A 16,585-nucleotide genomic window follows, 5' to 3' on the forward strand; every position below is an offset into this window, starting at 1 on the left:
ACCTGAATTTCATTAAAAAAAAACACAAAACAAAACCCTGCATTTCTATAAATGTCATATATAATGCTTACTTTCTTTTCCTCTTTTTCTTCCTTAAGGACAGGGAATCCTAAGTATATAAAGTATCTGTATGTAAAATCAACAAATCTTAACTCATGCACAGTTTTTTGTTTTTTTTTTTTTTGCGGTGGAGGGGTGACATATACTATTATTAAAATTAGGAACTTGTGTTCATTTTGTTTTTCTTGGTGTTTTGAACTTAATGTGACTTCTGCTTTTTTAATGTCCCTCCTGAGAACATCCTTAGTGCTTAGGGTATCCACTTCCTTGTGTGAAGGCCTTTGTTTTCAGTGACATTCTTTGGTAATGCTCTGTTTAAGGCAGAATTAGTGACGGGCCAGCAGATTTCTCATGACATTTTAGAACTGAGACATAGAAACAGGAGAGTAATTTTAGGAAGCAGCTCTTTAGTAATTGTTATTCTGTTGCTGTTTTTCTCTCTCTCTCTCTCTTTTTTTTTTCCCAAGTAGACTTTTGAATTAGGCCATTGGAACATTCTCCAGAGATTCTAACTTGTTTTGAATTTATCTCAACTGGCTTTACTTTTCTCCTGTGACCATTCACGTAGTCACTGCCACTTCTTGTGCTGAGCTAGGATTCTGTACGTTGAGATCATCAGGTAAAACATCTTCACATCTTTCTCCAAGTTGGTGGCTCACCTGCTTGATTTGGGGATGGGGTGGGAGGTTGGGGGATTTCTAGAGCTGGTAAGAAAGTAAATTTCACATGAAAATGCCTCAGCATCATGACTCAGAAGACTAGTGTGATTTCAGTCTTTGGTGAAGGATACAGGTCAGATGTTCTCTGATAAGTTTCTATTTCAGCTTCATTTTGAGGAAAGCTGCGTGGTCACCAGCCGCTGGCATTCCTGAGCAAGACATTTAGCTTTGTATATTCAGTTTCTAAATGGGAAGCATAAACCTCGCCATTGGTTTATCCGCAGTGACTCTTTTTTCCAGCTAACTATCTGAAGCCACTGGAGCATTTGGTGTGCTTCCTTATTTCCCTTACTTCACCGTTTCCTACAGTTTTGCACAGAGAGACAACAGAACAAAGCAATATCCAGCTAATTTCAAGGAAATGAGGAGTGTGCAGTCCCCTGCCTATTACGGGAGAGTCTCAGAAAATGGAACATTCCGCCCAGGGGAGATTTTGCTTCTCAGAGATGGCAAAGAGGCAACCATTTTGTTAGGCTGACACGTTATTCAGTTAATGAACCAATGAGTGTAAATCCTGTAAAAGCTGCCTGTTTGTTCAAATTATACAACTGCTTTAGTTTACTGAAACATTTGTTGCGCTAATGTAGGTGTTAATGGTGACAGGCAGCTGTGACCCATGGACGCTCTGTGTGTGCCCAGTTGAAAACACGCACCTTCAGATGTGTGTGCCGGTTGTTTTATGCCATGTTAGGGAAGAAACATTCAATAGGGACTAATTCAGAAACCAAGGCCTGCAAAGGGTCAGCACCTTAAGCCCTGTAGAGTCGGGGCAGCTTTTCCTCTGGTCTCGTTACTCTCATAATCTTTTCTGAACAGCAGGATTCAGTTGACTTGAGTTGACACATTCTTGCAAGAGGTTCAGTCACAAAATCGATCTCTCTTCCAGAGTTTTATTTCTGTTCAGTGGACATTGAAAAATCAGGCTCATCCATCACAAAACTTGTCCTTTCCAAGTCACGGGAAAGCCTGAAAGCCTTTTAAAGAGCCTTTATAATTTTCTAGAAACGTTTTCGACTGTCCTGAAGAAGGTTTGTGGTACTGTTTACTCCATGAATTCAGTGCACGGTTGTAGAGCTGTTTTCCTGAGCCAAGCAAGGCCTGGCTTGACAGCTCTTCCTTCAAGGGGCTTAGAAGAGCCAACTGACTAGGAAAAGACCCTGATCCTGGGAAAGATTGAGGGCAAGAGGAGAAGGGAGTGACAGAGGATAATTTGGTTGGATAGCATCCCCTACTCAATGGACGTGAGTTTGAGCAAACTCTGGGAGATAGTGAAGGACAGGGAAGCCTGGCGTGCTGCACTTCATGGGGTCACAAAGAGACGTGACTTAGTGACTGAGCAACGAAACTACAACACAGTCTAGTAGGAAATACACAGGGAGTCGAGAAAGATGTGGACTTTCATGTGCAATTGCCAGAAGATTCTTTTTAACCTTGGACAGGTAGCACAAAGTGGCCTTTACTATTCTGTTTTCACGGATTACAGTATGCCTGCTCAGTGTTTTACAGTAATTTTTAAATTATCCCCCTTAAAAAGCTACCTAGCCATAATATACATAGTAATATGGTACTGTGCACCCATCTGCTTTTAAAGTTATCGTAGGTGCTTGGTCTTGAAAAATAGCTTCGTTTTCTTCTGATGTGGAATGGGATATGTTCTGTAATTTCCTAGCTCCAGTCAGCGAGTGACTGGAGGAGGATTTGAAAGATTCCTCTCCATTTGACTTGGAGGGTGTTCTATGCCTGCATGGCCAGCTCTGAACTAGAGTCAGGGTTGAACGAACAAACAGCCTTCAGGAAAAAAGCGCTCTTCATTGTCGATAGGAGCATTTCTATGTATGAAGCAGTGTGTGCTGCTTTTTCTCTAAGCTACACTTTCCAAATGTAATTTATTCTGACCTTTCAGCTATTACTTCATTCTTGGTCAAAGTTAATTTGCGCCAGCGACTTGAAGAGGTAAGGGCTGCATGCAGTCAGGAGTTCTTAGAAATAGATGTTCCCTTGCATTCAGTTTGGGGCCCAGAATCTGCCCAAGTCAAGCATTGTAAAAGGCTTGTGTCGAGAGCTCAGTTGATGTCTTTGAGTTCAGGCAGTCCCAGCTCTTAGAAGCGATGTGTTTTGAGCTAGCCTCTTAAAAGAACCTCCTTGGTACCCTGAATTGGGCTTCGGCAAACATCTGCTTGGACCCAGTGTCTTCAAGGCTCAAAGAAGGGATGCTTCAGTCTTCAGCAGGTGGATGGCAAGTAGAGTAAGAGATGGGCCAGAGCAGAGAGGACACCCGGGGTCCCTGCAGCCCCGTCAAGCAAGAGGGAAGCTTAAGTTCCCCAAGGCAGTGATGTGCTAACCACCATTCACCGAGAGCGCCCCCCGCTGCCGGGCAGTTTGCACCTTGAGGGCATGTGTTCCCCACAAGAGTCTTGTCAGGTGATCAGCATCGGCCCCGTCTTCCGAAGAAGCAGGTGCCCAGGGAGGTTGAGGAACCCAGCCCAGGTGACCGCTCACCGTGGCTGAGGCAGGAGCCAGATTCAAGCCCAGGTTTCCCAGAGCCCAGCTGCTTTCCATCATGCTCTGCCATCTCACGCTTCTGGGTGCGGATTCAGCCAGCTGCCAGGCAGCATTGGAAAGTCAGGACCATCCTCAGAGACTGATAGAGAACAGCTATTCCTCTGGGACCTGAGAAATCGGTAATTACGACTAAGTGAATAAGCAGTTTCTGCCTTATTTCCCAGGAGGAGCTCGGGGGGTTAAATGCCTGTTCTGTTTAACACGAGAAGTGCGATCTCACTGCTGTTAATGAGAAATTGTATAATAATAGACCGCCTCACCCTCTGGCCGCCCAACAGGATTTCTGTCTCTGTTATCATTTAGAGAAAAGGGCAGCCCAGGCTGCCCACTCTCCCCCTCCTGCTTCCCCCTCCCCCGCCCCCAATTTTTTTCCATTTCCGGGAAAAGGATAAAAGGAATAAAACTGTATTTTTGGCTTTATTTGCAATAAAAATCACTTTCTCATTCAAATAATCTTCCTCTGTTAGAAAACTGTCTTTGAAGACAGCTGTAGGTGAAAATGCATATTCTGTGCCTGATGGTCTGTCCTTGTTTTCTGGACATGGGCGGTGGGGAAGTGGAAATGATGAACCTGGCAACTCTGGCTTTCTTACTGTCATTTGCCTGCAAAGTCATTTGCATGCTGATGAGGCTGTGTGATCTGGAGCCACCGCTGCCTCTCCTCTTTTTCACTTCTTTATCCTTCTCTGTTTTTACTGAAAGAAAATCAAGTGCAAGTGCAAGTCCCTCAGTCGCATCCAACTCCTTGGGACCCCATGGACGATATAGTCCATGGAATTCTCCAGGCCAGAATACTGGAGTGGGTGGCCTTTCCCTTCTCCAGGGGATCTTCCCAAGCCAGGGATCCAACCCAGGTCTCCCGCATTGCAGGTGGATTCTTTACCAGCTGAGCCACCAGGGAAGCCCAAGAACACTGGAGAGGGTAGCCTATCCCTTCTCCAGGGGATCTTCCTGACCCAGGAATCGAACGGGGGTCTCCTGCATCACAGGCGAATTTTTTACCAACTGAGCTATGAGGAAAGCCCCCCGGTTTTATTACCGATTAGAATTTAGAACCCTGGGGCCTTTTTGGATTGCTGTATGGGTCTGAAGGAGAAGAGGGTGTCAGAAGACGAGATGGTTGGATGGCATCACCAATGCGATGGACATGAACTTGGGCAAACTTCAGGAGATGGTGAGGGCCAGGCCTGGTGTGCCGCAGTCCAGAATGGGGCTGAGAAGAGTCGGACACGACTGGGCGACTGAACAATGGGTCTGAACTGCAGCAAGCTCCTCCTCTCCTCTAAATATTTCTCCTAATTTTGGAAATCTTTTGGGTCACCTGTGCTTCGGCTTCAGTGTGAAGCCAAAGCACATTTGTGGTACTTTATAAGATAGTAAAGAAAAAGCCCATTAGAGAACACAGTGAAGATATTTTTGCAGCTCATTTATTTTGTGACTGGTGGTTTGTAAGAGTCAGCCTTGGCCCAGCCTTGGACTTGTACTCTTGTTCGCTCCCATTTCCTTCTTCCAGGGTTTTGAGAGCTGGAAAAACTGATTATGTGAAAGTCGCCTGGCCAGACCTTCGTCCTCAGTGAACTCGAAGGCCAGCTGTCCTTATCGCTGGGCCCTCATTTTCCTGTGCCCTCCCGCCTACCTGCCATATTGTCCTAGGAGAGAAAGTTCTAGACTAGGAAGTACAGCCCCGATTCCACTGGCAGTTTGCCATACGCCCTTGGTACATCACTTAATATCAGTGTATGCAGTTTCCCCATCTGTGCAATATGATATCTGTTCTTTTCTGATCACAAACTGTCCCCCAAGTCTCTGTCTTTTTAGAGCATTTTCTGTCCATACATTTGTGAGCAGGAGAGAGCATTCATTTCAAACACAGAAAACGCAAGAGAAAAAAGAGTGAAAGAAATGTGAAAAGATAGTTTTTCTTTATTTACACCCTGTGGTTGTGATTATACACAATACAAGACATAACACCCTTAAAAAAGTACAAAACGGTAGCGGATAAAGGCTGTGTTGCATGGAGACTGTGGACAGCGGGTGGGCTTGGAAGGCAGGACTTCTGAAAAGTTGCGTTGTTTACCCCGAGTAGGTTAATTTCTCAGGTTTCTCCTCAGTGTTCTTCCTCTAGCTGTTTGTGGTAGTGCTGTTTGTCTAGAACCTTCTGCTCACTGTGCCTTGCTTGGTTCTTTTCCTTTCTTTCCTTCTTCTCCCTTTTTTCTTCTCTCCCTCTCTTCCCTCCCTTTTCTTCCATTCATCAATCCAGTAGGCTCTGGGCTATGTTGGCTTCAGTACCTAAGAGTTCATAAGTGAGCCATTCTTAAAAAATAGAAAATTTAGCAATTGAGAGAGTTGACATCCTCAGAAGGCCTTTGTGTCAGTAAAATGAACCAAAAATCATAATCTGAAAGCAGCTGGCTTCAGTGCGTTGAGCATAAGGTGATGCATTTTCGTCTTCCTCAGACATCCACAGATACGTGTTAATAACCTAGCGTTGTCGTAGCTCATGTTTGAAAAGATCCTGTAGGGCGTCCAGTCTAGTCCTGCATTGGGAGGGCTACCTCCCTCTCCAGCATCCAGCCAGGGTCATCTCCGGGAGCATCTCTGGAAGAGATGTGTCAGAAAGCGCTTTCTCTCCCCCCGCCCCCCCCACGGGATATATATATTTTAATTAGAGGATCATTGCTTTACAATGTTGTGTTAGTTTCTGCAACAGCGTGAATCAGCTGTATGTATACATGCATCCTCTCCCTCTGGGGAGCCTCCCTCCCACCACTCCCCCCACCTTTTTATTTTCATAGGATTTTTTTTTTAATTGAAGTATAATGGAAAGCTCTCTTGTAATTCATCCTGTGCACAGATCGCTCTCGCTCCTTTTGTGATCCTGCAAAACAAGTTTAATGCATCTACAAGGTAGTAGATCTTCAGTCTCTTGAAGGCAGCTACCTCAGCCCCCGTGGCTGCTGTGGGGAACTGACTTATTGCCTTTAGTTGTTCCTCATGTCATGCTGAAGCCTGCCCGCTGCTCTGTAATCTACGCTCATCAGTCTGAACATTACCTACCAGAGTAGAATATTAAAATTTATGAAGACGAAAAAGGTATCTGCAAAATTACTGTAATAAATACGGTGATGGCAGAGCTGTTAAATCCAACATCAAGTGTATGATTGAGTCCCTCTGAAAGTTCCATTACAGGGAGAACATTTTTGGTCCCATGAATGATTCTTAAATTTCATTTTACTGGTTTGGTTAGGGGGTCGGTTGTTTCCATAAACGGTCAGAGTTTGGAAGCTAAGCTGGGCTCCCCGAGTGTCGTGACAGTGACTGCCTTTGACTAGTGCTGAGCGCCTGGCACTGTCCATTTCTCAGATAATCATGGGCTAACCTATTTCAGGAAGAAACTGAGCTTCCATTAAGCTGAAAAGATCCATCTCCTGAGGGTTAGAGAATGTTTGTTTCATGTGTTCAAAAATTGACAACTCCAGTAGCTGGGGAAAGCAGCAAGTTTCTTTATTTTCAGCCAGAAAACTTTCTTGCACGACATGTTCGTAGTGTTTGTATTTTGTGTCATTAAGTCAGTCCATTGCTCTTTATTTAGAAAGATGACTGGTGATATTTTCAGGTCATTTCTTCTACATCTTCTGTATCTGTATTGCTTTTGATAAAGATTTAAGTTAAAAATGAACTGAGATGTGAAGGCATTTGCACAGCTGCTAAATACTGTAGGCTTTCATTTTGCATCATGAAAATGTCTTAAGGCATCTATGACATTTTCAATAGATCTTCTTTTAAAAATACAGGGCTTTTTTTCTTCTTTTTCTATTTTTTGGCCTCTCTGTGCAGCATGTGGGATCTTAGTTCCCCAACTAGGGATCGAACCTGTGCCCCCTGCAGTGGAAGCAAGATGTCTTAACTTCTGGACTGGCAGGAAGGTCTCCCAAATAGGAGCCTTTTGGTGGTGGAGTGGGGGATCTGTACCACATGTAGAAAGAAACTCATCCTAATACAAAAGGTCAGGGGACTTTCATCTTTAAAAGGCTTTGCTTTGTTCAGCTACACACGCTGATTCTTTCCTCCTATTATAATGACACCCTACGTGGGAAAGGGATTACACGGTGGATCTTGCCATTGGAACCCTGAGTACAGAATAGAATGGGAAGTTTGCCCTGCTCCCTTGTTGTGTTCCATTTTGGAAGCACTGCCTTCTCTTTTGTTGCCAGTGGCCGTGGAGGAAAACATTATTTTATCAAAACACCCCTCTAGAATTGAGCTAGAAGAGAAAGGTGTTCTCTGCACAAGAGCAGTTTCTAAGCAAAGGGTGAGAGGATGCTTATGCTAATGAAGAAAGTGAAGTCAAAGCGTTAGTAGTAGCTCAATCACGCCTGACTCTTTGCGAGCCTATATACTATAGCCCGCCAGGCTCCTCTGTCCATGGAATTCTCCAGGCAAGAATACTGGAGTGGTTGCCATTTCCTTCTTCAGGGGATTGTCCTGACTCAGGGATCAAACCCGAATCTCTTGCATTTCAGGCAGATTCTTTACCATCTGAGTCATCAGAGAAGTGCCCCCCCCGCCAAAAAAAAAACCATCAAAAAACTGTTAAGACTTTTGTATTCAGGGATTTATTAAGGTTTAACCATTTGGTTGATTGTTTAATTCCATGTGGAAAACCCGGCAGCATCTTCATGTTTCCGTCCTTTAAATAAAGTGTCTTGCTTGACAGGGGATTGACGTTTCAAATTATTAAGAAAAAATAATCCAAGTTACCCTGTAAGAGAAGCTTATTTTCTCTGGCTGTGTCCTGCCAGAAAGATCTGATGAAGTAGCTGATACATACTCCTTTGTGTAAGATCACAGTTTTAAGGTAAACATTCTGGCCCTATGGGTATCTCACGACTCTCTGGCATGGGGTAGGTGGTAAGAGAACAGTAGAAAAAGCCAGACTCTAGTTTTGAGGGGCCTCAGTGGTCCTAACCTGATAAAATTCTTTCTCCACTCTTAAGAGACATTCTCCTAAACTAGGGTGTGAACCGGATTAGAATTAATTACAGTGATCCTGATGGGAGATCCTACTTGTTGGGCTTATCAGTTAGGTTTGAACCCAATGACATCTGTTGTTCATCTGTTTCACATTTATGCAAGAGATTTGAATTTAGATTTTTTAAAAAAACCTGCATTAATGCTTGTGTATAGTGCTTTGCAGTTTTACATGTATTGGATCTTTCTTGTTAGCTTTTCAAGTTGTCCTCTGTAGTCGGTAGACAGTTGAGAAAGGAAAAAGACAACTACTTGAGACATGTCACGTGGAGACATTGAGGAGGGTACTGTGTCTAGAGGGACAGCTGGTGCTCTCCTCAGACATCAGGGTCTTTCCTGTGGTCCCAGGGGTGGTCTTCCGCCTGCAGACTCAGAAACTGAATTCTGTCATCGCAGAGTCTCTCTCTGCCTCCTGATGTGAAGTTCACATCCATAAGCCGAGTCGGGCCCAACTAACACCTTCTCCTCTTCTAGGCCGGTGGTTCTTATTTAAAGACCCCTTGGAGAATCTGATGAGCTAGAGGCTCCCCCTCCCCCGCCCCCAAATGCACGGACTCACCTGGTCGATTCATCTCAAAAGCTCCACTGTAGCTGGAGTGTCAGATTGATATTCAGCGCTGGCTGTCAAGGAGCCTGGCTGCCCGAAGGCCCTGTGACCCGAGCGTCCCCTCTGGAAGGCCGCCCCTGTGGATGTGGTGCAGACGCAGGTAGCACAGGCCGGTGGCCGGAGGGCTCAGAAGGTCTGGCCCCTGGCTTGGCAGCCACAGGAGCCGGGACCAGGTCGTTTCTCCAGAGTGGCTTTACCCTGGGTGTGAAATCCGTGAGTACCCTGAGGGTGAGACGCCCCGTCCACACTTCCACGTTTCCTGTTCTGACCGGTGCCAGGCCTCCACTGGAGTCATAGCACAGTTGCTGAAGCCGCAGCTAAGGCTTGCTAGCCTCGGAGCCTCGGGCATTTCTCTGCCCTTTGTGTTATGCCTTGATTTAAAATTTTCATTCTCCAAGGGCAAGCTTTTTCCCTTATTTCCACATTCTGGGAACCGGCTCCACAATACTCAGCATCCCCATTTGAGGAGAAAGTCCAGGTTCAGAGTGACGGTAACAGCTCAAGATCACCTTGGTAGCAAATGGTGCAGTTGAGCCTCAGTTCAAATTCTGTGCATTTTAATGGACACCCACAGACTACCTTCTGCCACATGAATCTTCTAAACCAAGAAGGTTCTCGGGTTTGGGTAGAGGAACATTGTCAATTTCAGACTTCAGTAACACAGTTTGGAAATTCGTTGTCTTCATTCAATCTGGAGGCCAACTACTGGGATCTGATGAGGCGCTGCTCCAGTAGTTACATATCCTTTGACCGGAGATGTTGAGTTAATCAGAAGTATATGCATATTTCCTGAAAAAGTGAGATGTCATAAATTTCATGTTAAATAATAGGACACTTATTACTAGTGATGACACTTTTAAATTCAGAATAGCTACATGTCAGGGGTTCATGATACTTTCTTAACCCCGAACACATTTTCTTAATTTCCGATGCACCCTTATTTCAAAAAGCAAAATTAAAATTCACCTCTCTGCCTGTCAGTAGGTAAATGGGGATCCTCAGCTTGAAGACACTTGTCGGGTACTTGAGATGCATTAAAGATTTTTTTTATGTTACATTGATTAATCTTGTTAGTGGTAGCTTCTAAATTATGACAGAAAATTAATGGAACAGGTTGCCTATGTAACCTTCACAGAAAAGTCATTGAGCTCACATGGGGATGGAACTGTTTGTCAGGGACACTTCAGCGAGTCCATCTAGAGCTCGCCCTCTTCGCCTGGTGATGTGTGTTCAGCTCTTCCTTGTCAGTAATATAGAGATGGGACTTCCCTGGTGGCTCAGCGGTAAAGAACCTGCCTGCCAATGTAGGAGGCGTGGGTTTGGTCCCTGGGTTGGGAAGATCCCCTGGAGAAAGAAATGGCAACCCACTCCAGTATTCTTGCCTGAGAAATCCCACGGACAGAGGAGTCTGGTGGGCTACAGTCCATGGGGTCGCAAAGAGTCAGACACAACTGAGCAACTAAACAACAACAAAAATTCCTAGTTGATCATGAGAGATTCATTTTCACAGAGGACTTGCAGCAAATCAAGAGGAAATTGCAGAAAATCAGAAGGAATGAAAAAATTAAGGAAAAAAAACCAACCCATCATTTTGCAACTTTTGCTGAAAGTAGATTTAAGTAAAGATCATCAGTGTATGAAACCATTAAATGAAAGGTTGATGGGGGAATTTTAAATGGAGAGGTCAGACTTTCAGACTTTCCCAATTAGTGAATTTTCACCTCACTAATGTTGGGGCTCAGGACAGGCCAACCCCCAAATGGGCCAAAGTGATATAGCGATTATTTTGAATTAAGATTACTTAAGAAACAACCACTGTAAGAAAGACACTCTGACCCTCCTTTGTGCCCCTGAGACCAGAAAGTAAATCTCACAGGTGAAAGGTACCCTCCCGCCACTGAGGGAGACAGACAGCCCTTATCACCAGAGACAGAGAGCCCAGGCCGAGAAGGCCGTGTGAACAAGCCTTGTTTCTTCCTTGCTAATTCACTACCCTAAGCCCAAATCTCTTTCAGGTATTCACAAATGTATTGTTTCTTTGTGTAATAGGTATAAAAGCTGACAGCTTTGATCATTTCTTTAGGTCCTGTTGCTATGAGACCTCTGTATGTGTGAATTAAATTTGTGTGTTTTTTTTTTCTCCTGTTACTCTGTCTTGCATCCATTTAATTATCAGACCAGCCAAAAGAACTCAAGAGAGGAGGGGCGGAAACGTCCTCCTTTCCAGCCCTGTGTCTCCTGATATGAGGCAGCCTGAAGACGGTGTAGTGAACAGTCCTTCCCTCAAAGATGGACCTGAGTGTATCCAAGTCTTCAGAGCTGACTTGCAGCATACAGGAAATGCGGAGACAGAGGAACACATTGAGTGATTTTATGAGGACGAAAACAACGCGTCCAGGTGGGGGCCATCCTTCAGGACTACCGTCCTGGTCTCCTCAGGAAGTCACTGGCATGAAGATGAGAAGTGACTGGTGGGGATGGAGGGGCGATCGAGGGTAAAACAAAATTAACAGATAATGATCAAATGAATGTGCAGATCTTGATCTAATCTTGATTCAAACCTAACTGGGCTTCCCACATGGTGCAGTGCTAAAGACTCTCCCTGCCAACGCAGGAGACACAAGAGATGTGGGTTTGATCCTTGGGTCAGGAAGATCCCCTGGAGTAGGAAGTGGCAACCCACTCCAGTATTCTTGCCTGGAAAATTCCATGGACAGAGGAGCCTCGTGGGTTACAGTCCATGAGGTCAGACACGACTGAGCACTGCACTGCACTTCACACCCGGCTCTACAGAAGACATCTCTGAGAGAATCCTGGAAATTTGATTTAGGAAATGGGTATTAGATCTTCAGGAATTATTGTGATTTCCAGGGTGGGGTTGGGAAGAGACAACAGACCCTGTTTATGGAAGGAAAGTTTCTGTAATTTTCAGAAATGCAGGCGGAAGTAGTAAAGGTAAAATGATATGCAGTCTGAGATTTGCTTTTAAATGCTTAAAAAAAAAAAAAAACAACATGAAAAGTGAGGGTGAGAATGGAAGCCAGCTAAAATCTTAACAGCTGTCCACAGGGTGTTGACTGATGGATCATGGGTATTCACACTACTGGTCTGTACTTTTGCACATTTGAAAAATTTTACACAAGGTTTTAAAAACAAGGGTAGATGGCTCCGTGTGAGGATCACGACTGTCTTCGGATCGGGCTGGTGATAGCCTCGTGATGTCCCGGTGTCCGTGTTACCAGCGCTGGTGACGGGGTATCACTTCCTACAATGCACTCTATGGAGACTCAAAACATCCTGCGTCTCAAAGAACAGCCTGATGAGCTCCTTGAAAACTGCATTAGATGACTCAAGAAGAGGCTCCGTGGCTCTGATTTCAAAGATACGGGTAGAGTTGTAGTGAATTCATTTGCAACCAGAGTTCTGACTAATCCAAGTCCTTGTGGATGAATTTACAACCTTTGGATCAGAAGACTTCTCACTGGAGGATGACGGGGAAAAAAAAGATGCAAAAATATCCAAGAGAGAAAGCATGTTAAGACATGAAACTTTAGAAAATGATTTACCCATTTACTCACTGAAGACGACGATTTCACCGAACCTCATTCAGTTATGAATATCTATTAAATCATAATTCTGATGTTTACATTTAGCAGGAAAAAAATGACAGCCTGTGCTGTTTAAGATGGTCTACCCTTGAAGCATGCATTCCATGTAATTCTCTGTCACTGAGATTACTTGAACAAATTTCTATATTTAAATTACATGAATATTAATTTGTCAAAATAATTTCTTTAAATGTTTTGTAATGCATTGCTCTAAACCAGACCTCACCAACTAATTACCAGTAAGACTAGTATGAAGAAAAATAAAACTTAAGTCAGAGCTAATCTGGATAAATGTTGTGGCGGGGGGTGGGGGTTACAAGGTATTTCTAGATTGGAAGACTCAGTATTGAGAAGATGTCAGTTCAGTTCAGTCGCTCAGTCGTGTCCGACTCTTTGCGACCCCATGAATCAGCACGCCAGGCCTCCCTGTCCATCACCAGCTACTGGAGTTCACTCAGACTCACGTCCATCGAGTCAGTGATGCCATCCAGCCATCTCATCCTCTGTCGTCCCCTTCTTCTGCCCCCAATCCCTCCCAGCATGAGTCTTTTCCAATGAGTCAACTCTTCGCATGAGGTGGCCAAAGTACTGGAGTTTCAGCTTTTGCATCATTCATTCCAAAGAAATCCCAGGGCTGATCTCTTTCATAATGGAATGGTTGGATCTCCTTGCTGTCCAAGGGACTCTCAAGAGTCTTCTCCAACACCACAGTTCAAAAGCATCGTTGTTCAGCACTCAGCTTTATTTATAGTCTAACTCTCACATCCATACATGACTACTGGAAAAACCATAGCTTTGACTAGACAGACCTTTGTTGGCAAAGTAATGTCTCTGCTTTTGAATATGCTATCTAGGTTGGTCATAACTTTTCTTCCAAGGAGTAAGCGTCTTTTAATTTCATGGCTGCAATCACCATCTGCAGTGAATTTGGAGCCCATAAAAATAAAGTCTGACACTGTTTCCACTGTTTCCCCATCTATTTCCCATGAAGTGATGGGACCGGATGCCATGATCTTCTTTTTCTGAATGTTGAGCTTTAAGCCAACTTTTTCACTCTCCTCTTTTACCTTCATCAAGAGGCTTTTTAGTTCCTCTTCACTTTCTGCCATAAGGGTGGTGTCATCTGCATATCTGAGGTTATTGATATGTCTCCCGGCAATCTTGATTCCAGCTTGTGCTTCTTCCAGCCCAGCGTTTCTCATGATGTACTCTGCATATAAGTTAAATAAGCAGGTTGACAATATACAGCCTTGACGTACTCCTTTTCCTATTTGGAACCAGTCTGTTGTTCCATGTCCAGTTCTAACTGTTGCTTCCTGACCTGCATACACATTTCTCAAGAGGCAGATCAGGTGGTCTGGTATTCCCATCTCTTTCAGAATTTTCCACAGTTTATTGTGATCCACACAGTCAAAGGCTTTGGCATAGTCAACAAAGCAGAAATAGATGTTTTTCTGGAACTCTCTTGCTTTTTCCATGATCCAGTGGATGTTGGCAATTTGTTCTCTGGTTCCTCTGCCTTTTCTAAAACCAGCTTGAACATCAGGAAGTTCACGGTTCACGTATTGCTGAAGCCTGGCTTGGAGAATTTTGAGCATTACTTTACTAGCATGTGAGATGAGTGCATTTGTGCGGTAGTTTGAGCATTCTTTGGCATTGCCTTTCTTTGGGATTGGAATGAAAACTGACCTTTTCCAGTCCTGTGGCCACTGCTGAGTTTTCCAAATTGCTGGCATGTTGAGTGCAGCACTTTCACAGCATCATCTTTCAGGATTTGGAATAGCTCAACTGGAATTCCATCACCTCCACTAGCTTTGTTTGTAGTGATGCTTTCTAAGGCCCACTTGACTTCACATTCCAGGATATCTGGCTCTACGTGAGTGATCACACCATCGTGATTATCTGGGTCGTGAAGATCTTTTTTGTACAGTTCTTCTGTGTATTCTTGCCATCTCTTCTTAATATCTTCTGCTTCTGTTAGGTCCATACCATTTCTGTCCTTTATCGAGCCCATCTTTGCATGAAACGTTCCCTTGGTATCTCTAATTTTCTTGAAGAGATCTCTAGTCTTTCCCATTCTGTTGTTTTCCTCTATTTTTTTGCATTGATCGCTGAGGAAGGCTTTCTTATCTCTTCTTGCTATTCTTTGGAACTCTGCGTTCAGATGCTTATATCTTTCCTTTTCTGCTCTGCTTTTCGCTTCTCTTCTTTTCACAGCTATTTGTAAGGCCTCCCCAGACAGCCATTTTTCTTTTTTGCATTTCTTTTCCATGGGGATGGTCTTGATCCCTGTCTCCTGTACAGTGTCACGAACCTCAGTCCATAGTTCATCAGGCACTCTGTCTATCAGATCTAGTCCCTTAAATCTATTTTTCACTTCCACTGTATAATCATAAGGGATTTGATTTAGGTCATACCTGAATGGTCTAGTGGTTTTCCCTACTTTCTTGAATTTAAGTCTGAATTTGGCAATAAGGAGTTCATGATCTGAGCCACAATCAGCTCCTGGTCTTGTTTTTGTTGACTGTATAGAGCTTCTCAATCTTTGGCTGCAAAGAATATAATCAATCTGATTCCGGTGTTGACCATCTGATGATATCCATGTGTAGAGTCTTCTCTTGTGTTGTTGGAAGAGGGTGTTTGCTATGACCAGTGCATTTTCTTGGCAAAACTCTGTTAGCCTTTGCCCTGCTTCATTCCTACTCCAAAGCCAAATTTGCCTCTTTCTCCAGGTGTTTCTTGACTTCCTACTTTTGCATTCCAGTCCCCTATAAAGAAAAGGACATCTTTTTTGGGTGTTAGTTCTAAAAGGTCTTGTAGGTCTTCATAGAACCGTTCAGCTTCTTCAGCATTACTGGTTGGGGCATAGACTTGGATTACTTGGCATTTAGCACGGGCGGCTGCGACCGGCGCCGTTAGCACGACGGAGAGGAGCTACCCCACGTCCGAGGTCAGGGGCAGAAGCCGGGAGGACCCCATGCCTGAGGGGAGGCGGCCAAGAGGAGTTACCCCACATCTGAGGTCAGGGACGGCGGCCGGGAGGAGCTACCCCACGTCTGAAAAGATGTCAATTCTCTTCAAATTAACCTTATCACAATCCAGATCTGAATGAGAATTTTAAAGAATGTGATAAGCTTGTCTTCATTCATCTAGAAGAGGTAACTGGGAAGAAATGACCAATAGAATAGTGGCGATCTGCTTTAGCAATCATGAGACATTGCTGTAGGAATTAAAACCCTGGGGTCTTGTTTCAGGCATAGACACATACATGGTGGAGAATGCAGAATCATGTGTATATGCATATTTATATTCATCTTTATAGCAGAACTTGAATTTGGCTTATGAGCAAAGGTGGCATTTTGAGTCTGTTGGGGAAAGGATTGTGTGTGATAGCTGATCATCGGATCAAGTCCACATTGTACACACACACAAAAGTTCCCCAGTGTTTAATGAGATAATCATAAAAATTATTAAACATAGAAAAATGTGAGAGAAGATATTTTTATTATTCTGGAGTATAAAGGGCTGTCCGAGGCAAACCCCCAAACCTGGAAACCATCAAGGAGAAAATGAGTACAAGACTCAGATGAAGTTCTCACGTGACAAGTGGCGTCATGTGCCAAACTAGAAGATGAGGAGTCGATGAATTCCCTTCATTGGTCTTATACGGAGAATATTTTAGTTTGTAGATCTGTTTGCCTGGAGAGTGCTCGGTCACTAATGTTCTTGCCTGGTTCACATTCTCTTAGGGAAGTGGGGGCAGGGAGACACAGCAATTCGTGTCCAAGTCAGCATTTTTGCCAGTTATAGAAACAGCATATCATCTGTCAGTCCTTAGAAAGGAAGTATTTGCTTTAAAAAAAAAGAAAGAAACTTTGACGAGCTAGACATTAATGTCAAGGGTGGTAAATTAGGTATTCTCACTTAGTTAGAAAAATAAGTGAATCCAAAAGTGGAGGCTCTGTGCTGTCTGGCATTTTCTCTCTGTGTGTGTTTCT

At 44.0% G+C, this 16,585-nt stretch overlaps 1 protein-coding gene across 5 annotated transcripts in view; it reads left to right on the forward strand.

Annotated features, from left to right (window-relative positions):
- Nucleotides 1-16,585, forward strand: part of GRK3 (G protein-coupled receptor kinase 3) — a 126,046-nt gene that overhangs the window by 5,256 nt on the left and 104,205 nt on the right. Inside the window, exon 1 of one of the 5 annotated variants that reach the window (XM_055551067.1) lies at nt 1,646-3,460. The exons of the other annotated variants lie outside the window; for them this stretch is intronic. The gene's annotated coding sequence lies outside the window, so the exon portion shown is untranslated. Of the gene's footprint in view, nt 1-1,645; nt 3,461-16,585 lie in introns of those variants that run through there. 5 annotated transcript variants of the gene reach the window in all.

This window comes from Bubalus kerabau, chromosome 16 (assembly GCF_029407905.1).
Source record: "Bubalus kerabau isolate K-KA32 ecotype Philippines breed swamp buffalo chromosome 16, PCC_UOA_SB_1v2, whole genome shotgun sequence".
NCBI classification, from domain to species: domain Eukaryota; kingdom Metazoa; phylum Chordata; class Mammalia; order Artiodactyla; family Bovidae; genus Bubalus; species Bubalus kerabau.